This window comes from Sebastes umbrosus, chromosome 21, assembly GCF_015220745.1.
Source record: "Sebastes umbrosus isolate fSebUmb1 chromosome 21, fSebUmb1.pri, whole genome shotgun sequence".
NCBI classification, from domain to species: Eukaryota; Metazoa; Chordata; class Actinopteri; order Perciformes; family Sebastidae; genus Sebastes; species Sebastes umbrosus.
In genome coordinates, this window is record NC_051289.1 from 11,190,952 (window position 1) to 11,196,951 (window position 6,000).

Consider the following 6,000-nt stretch of genomic DNA (forward strand, 5'->3'; position numbering starts at 1 on the left):
CACAGGGCTATTTGTCTACACACACACACTGAGTCTGGAGTTGATCAATGATCTAACAGCACTCACTCCAGACTCACAATGTGTGTGTTTGTGTGTAAGAGAGAGAGTGAGAGTATGGCTTGGGTAACTTCATTATCCAATCAAGAGCTTCTTAACGTTACCTTAAGTAGTGGAACAAATCAACTCAGCTGGTTTAAAGGCTTTGGGTAATCCCTGTTAGGCTGTTAAGACAACAAATGAGTATTTATGATACAGATGTAAACTGGACGGGCATCAATATGCAGTTTCCGATGATTTAAAACTTTAAAAAAGGATGTTCTGCTTTGGAAAAGTTGCACACCAATCTCTCCAGCTTTCTTTCTCCTATCTCTCGTCCAATCTATCTTCATCCCTGCCTCAATAATCTCACTCTGTTTGATCGTAGCCTGTTTAATTAGCCGCTCCAACTCTCTGTCAGGACTTTCTCCTTCACTATTCCCCTCACATTCCTCCTCCTCCTCCTCCTCCTCTCTCTCTGTCTGTGGTCCTGGCCGGCAGGGAGGATCAGGAGGAGAGAGGTATGCAACCCCAGGGGAGGGGCCTGGACCCCGGCCACCTGCCGGTCCAGGTGTCCCTCTCTGGTTATCCGATGTCTGACTGGACACAGAAACCCTCCCGGGGCCACGAGGCCCGAGCCTCCAGTCTGTCAGCGCCGGAGGACTAATGCACCGTATGTCAACAGGCCAATAACTTCCAGCTCTGGGAAATGAAGCAGCCTTATTTGGCGTTGAGTGTTCTTGCTAGTTTATGAAAATTACATCAACCCAGCTGAAATGATAAACGCTTTTCTTCTAATGCAGTAATCTCAAAACAACCTCGCAGGTGAGGCCGGCTGAGGACCACAATGACAAGCAATGCATTCCAGTGTAAAGAGATAATCCTGATTGGACAGGAACCATCACTCACACACACACACACACACACATGTGCAGCACAAGCCCTCAGTTTGGGCCTGCAGGCTGTTATGACTGCATGAGTGTACCCGCTGTCATAGAGATGAAAGCATGCCCTTAGGAAGGAGTTGTTTTTTTCTCCTTTGTCAATTAACGCCAATGTTACACCCTCTACAATAACAATGCTGCTTTCCAGCGCCACAGTCAGACCTCGGGAACTTTGGCTCACAAACACAGTGAGAGAACGAAGCAGCAACAGCAGTCCTGATGGAACCGCTGGCTGTTTGTAATCTCCAAATGCATCTTGAAATCCATCTCCATCTAAAGACTTTGATTCGCATCCAGATGTGAGAAACACAACAGGCGAGAGTCAAACAAGTTAAATCCTATCCTTGCACTCATATCTCACATCACAGTTCAATATGGCAGAGTAAATGTCGAAACCAAACTAAGATATGAGTGAGAGACTCTATTGCTATTGGCTGCACACCTAAATCCACACAGTAACTTTTCTTTACAAGCTGCAACACACGTGAAAACTCAGCTCCTATAGACTGCATGAAAAACTATCCACCAGCTTCTGGACAAATAGTGGAAAACTGGCAGCTTTTGTCTCCAGTGCTACATGTCTGTTTGGCAGGTAACCAAGATCAATCACATATAACTTCAAGTTTCATTGTAAAGGCCCAGCTGGTAACAGTAAGACAAAAAAAATGGCTCCTAAATTCTGACACATATCAGGCTCTGTATCCAAAAGACAATAACGTTAGTTTCCTGTCCTCTTTCGCCTAAAGGTATGCACGTTTCCAGTCCCAAAAATCAACAATGTGCAGTTTTTTTCTACTTCCGGGCAATAGCTTTGTTGTTTTGGCCTGAAACTGCAGCCTGAAAGCGTTTCATTCATCACAATGTCCAGTATAGAAGACACATGATATTATAATACTCCTATAGGGACTTGAAGTGTGCCTGTAGTATTCAATAACAGATTTGAGTGTACATCACTGAGGTAGGACTGTAACCGTTTGGTCTACAAAATGTCAGAAAATTGTGAAAAATGTCCATCTGGGTTCCTCTGTCTTTAAATGTCTTGTTTTATCAGCCCAAAACCCAAATATATTCACTTTAATATGATATAAAACAAAGAAAAGCAGGTACTCTCCATATTTGAGAGGCTGAAAACAGCATTTTCTGACATTTCTGCATGGAAAATTGCATTAACGATTAATCGATTATAAAAAAGGTTGGTGATTATTTGTTCTGTCGATGGACTAATCGGGTAGTCGACTTATCGTTGCAGCTCTAATTTCATCAATTAGTCTGCCGATATCTCCATTTCTCAGAGCCCAAGGGGACATCTTCACATTGCTTATTTGGTCCGAGCAATAGCCAAAAATCCAAAGATATTCAAGTTACAGTCAAAAAAGATAAAGAAAAGCATGAATCCTCACATTTGAGAAGCTAGAGGTTTAGCGAATATGCTAAAAAAATAACTTAAAAGGATTAATAGATTATCAAAATAGTTGCCGATTAACTTTCTGTTGCATTCGTGTATTAAAGGAAAATTACTGTACTTCCGGGCAGTCGTCATTTTGAGCATGAACTACACCCTGAAAGCTTTTCATTCACTATCCTCAATAAAAAACATTATGAAACTCCTTTAGGGATTTAAAGCGTGCCTGTTGTATTCAGTAATGAACTGGGTCTATTTTACTATAGTCTTTATTGTTTTATCCCCTAGTATGATTGCAGGATTTAAACTGGATTTATATCACAGTTTAAACTTACAATAGCTGCATGACGTTGAAATATTCTGTAATATTTGCATAATGTCTTGCAAGATTGATTATGAACTCCTATAATTGGGGTTTCCCAGGTTCCACATAAGTAATCAAAGGGGCCAAACAGTGTGAGAAACAGGCAGATAATCAGACTGGAAATCAATTAGTCCAACTTTGATCCACCGGTCTGCCAGAGATGATCAACAACAACAACGACAATCCCTGCTACCAAACAACAAGAGGCTCCTTTTTTTACTGAGACCAATTAATTCCCTCATAAGCTGTGCGCCTAATTGGAGGAGGCCAGGCCATTCGTTTCGACTTTTAATCCAAGTGACATTGATTCAGCGGGGAACAATCGGGCCCTCTTGTCTGATGCCATGTCTGTCACTGAGGGTTCCTCCATGTGAGGCAGCAGCGGAGGCTAAATGTAAGCCAAATAACAAAACGACACCTGGGGTTGGAAACTTGAGCCCCTGCGGCTGTTCCTGCAGGCCTTCCTCTATGTTGTCCGTGTATAACCCCCTTCCTCTGCCTCTCTACCAGAACCCCACGGTGACTGACACCCCGGGCCAAACACTCATTAGCAGCTCCTGGGATTAACACAAACATTTTCTCATTAAATCAAACCTGGATGAGAGGATGATATCAGTAGAGACTCTCAGGCATGGATGCTGCATTCCTGGCTGCACTGAGCAGCTGTCACTTTATAGGAGACTTTAAATTAGGTTATTCTGACACCAGGGTTTGGTTTAAGGGGGGAGATGCACTAAAGAAATGCACTCAGGTAGCTTTGTTATGGTTTTCTCAATGCCAACAATACCCAATTTGTGCATTAACAGGATGTATTTTCAAAATAAAGTTTTTCAGGGTGATAAATTTCAGTCTGTGGGGTGGATTTGTGGAATGGGTTAGGTGATGGGTTGAAGCAGAGCACAAATATGAATCACTTTAAAAAGCTATACAAAAAAGATGTTTTTGGGAGGTATATGGTTGAGGAATGGTTGTGATAAGGGTTGGTTTATATCTACTTTTTAACTCCGGATGGATATGTGGGTTGTAAATAAACTTGGGATGCTGTTCATATATTTAATTTGGGATGTAAATAAATCTGGGATAGTTTATATATTATATTATCATTCTATGATATATGAGTTATTAGGAGAAGTGAGAAAGGGAAATATAAGTTTTACTTCTACCTAATCCTTTTCGGACACTATTACTCTTGTTTTGTTTGTTATTATTTTGTATCTGTTTTTATTTATTTTGATGTTCGAAATAAAGTCTTTCATTCATTCATTCATAAATCTTTATAACATGCTGCTTTTCTGTGAACAATTCATGTATGTAGCTTTTGCCTCTGTTTCCCAGCATACCCCTACTACACTGCTGATGATGATATGGGGGTAAATCTGGCAGGGCTCTCCATGTCTGTTTTCTGTTACCCTATGGGAGCCACTATAGGCTGCGGCCTGCAAAAACGCAACACACATTTTTTACTAAAAAAAAACACAGCATGTCTAAAAAAAAAACAGCTATGAATTTCTGCAACGTGTCACACAAAGCTGAATCCACTCCACATACATGTATTGCACTTTAAAAGTCGGCGGATAATGAAGGAAAAGTTTGGGAAACTATGGACGCAAAGAGCTTCAACCAATCAACAACAGGCTAAGTCCGAAAGCAAAGTTAACGTTTCTTTATTAAAAGAAGCACTAAAACCGAGACAAAAAGCACACTTTCAACCAAATAAAGTATACGTGTGACACAGAAAGCTTGTAGCAACGTTTATGCGTAAAGATAAGCTAAAAAAACAAAAACAAATGTTGCTATTAAAAGTAGTCGCCAGCATGAAGTAGCTTAGTTCTAAATTCCAGAATTCTCTAGAAACAAAGTAACACATGAGTTGGTTTAAAGACGTTCCGTTCCGTTCAGCTGCAAACTCGCAACGAAAACTGCTACTTTTATGTTTAACAATGTAAAACATGTTGATACAAAGCGCAACACCGCAACAACATGGACCGCATGAAGGAGTAAAACTTACCCAAAACTGCTCTACTTGGTGCTCACGCGAGCAGATCTTCTCTTCGCGTCTCTTCTGTGTTGAGTTTTAGTCCCAGAATAAACGCAACAGTTCTTTTACTTCTCTTTCCCTCTCTAAAAGCCTCGCTGCTTTTGCTTTTTTTTGGTAATTTACTGCGATGCCACCGACATTTTCTTCGGCTCCCCAAGTTCTCACATTGAAAGGCTCGTTTTTGGATGACTGAGCTCTCAAACAATTCTCCCTTTTGCGACGCCTTTTCGGGTCCTCCCACTTCCCAAGCAGGAGGAGGGATCTGAACAATAGAGGACTGGCTCCCAAAAAAATCCCAGAGCTGTTTTACTGCACCACCGTTTCTCCTACACTACAGAGCTTTACACACAACACATGAGGACTTTACAGAGGGCTGTGCCTAAAACTAGAACCTGGATCACTATTATAAAGCACATATAGCATGTTTTAGAATAAAACAACTCATAGAAAGTTAATTTCTTAAGAACTACGGTGTCCTGGAAGAGAAAAGTGCGCCCCCTCCCCCTCCTCTTGCTCTGTTCCCCCTGATTTGGTATGCGTTAGTCCCCACAGAGTCTGTATTGACCCCCATCCATTGAGGCCTGCAGGCCCTCCAGTGCAGCTGTGCTGTGTTGTGTTGTTGTGAACTGGACAGGGCCCAGTCAGGACTGTGCAACACACACACACACACACACACACTCATAGCACAGTGCTCACACACACACACACGCACACACACACTCTCATAGCACAGTGATCACAGCTCGATCCCCCCCCCTGTGCACGCTCTCTGGAATTCTCTCCACTTCAATCAGCACACTTTGAATCGCCCGTTCCCGTCCAGTTCATTAATAGCTGGCTATTCCTGCAGATCACAGGGTTTTGATAGGGGGGAGTCTGACGGTGGCGTCTCGCCTCTGTGAACGCAGGAACTCCCACCATGATGTATGTACCTGAGGGGCTATAGGGTGACCAGGTGTCCCACTTTACGAGGGACTGCACAGCTCTTTTTGTCCCACGTCCCACATATTGAGTCGATATATATCACATTTTCATTGGCTTTAGTATTCAAAAGTCAAACAATTGCACTTTTAAAATCTGGCTTTTAACCAATGGCAATGAAGAAATGTCATCACGGGGCTGTGTTTGCTGTCAAACTGCGCATACGTGGTTCAAGTGCAGGTTAACATGTCACCGTCTTTGCTACGCTTTGCCCAACGGGGAAAATTGCACCGCA

General features: G+C 42.3%; 1 protein-coding gene across 1 annotated transcript in view; it reads right to left on the reverse strand.

Moving 5' to 3' along the window:
- boc (BOC cell adhesion associated, oncogene regulated) overlaps positions 1 to 5,788 on the reverse strand; it is a 29,562-nt gene extending 23,774 nt beyond the window's left edge. The window contains exon 1 of the mRNA XM_037757180.1: positions 4,755 to 5,788. The gene's annotated coding sequence lies outside the window, so the exon portion shown is untranslated. The remainder of the gene's footprint in view (positions 1 to 4,754) is intronic.
- Between the last annotated feature and the right edge of the window lie 212 nt (positions 5,789 to 6,000).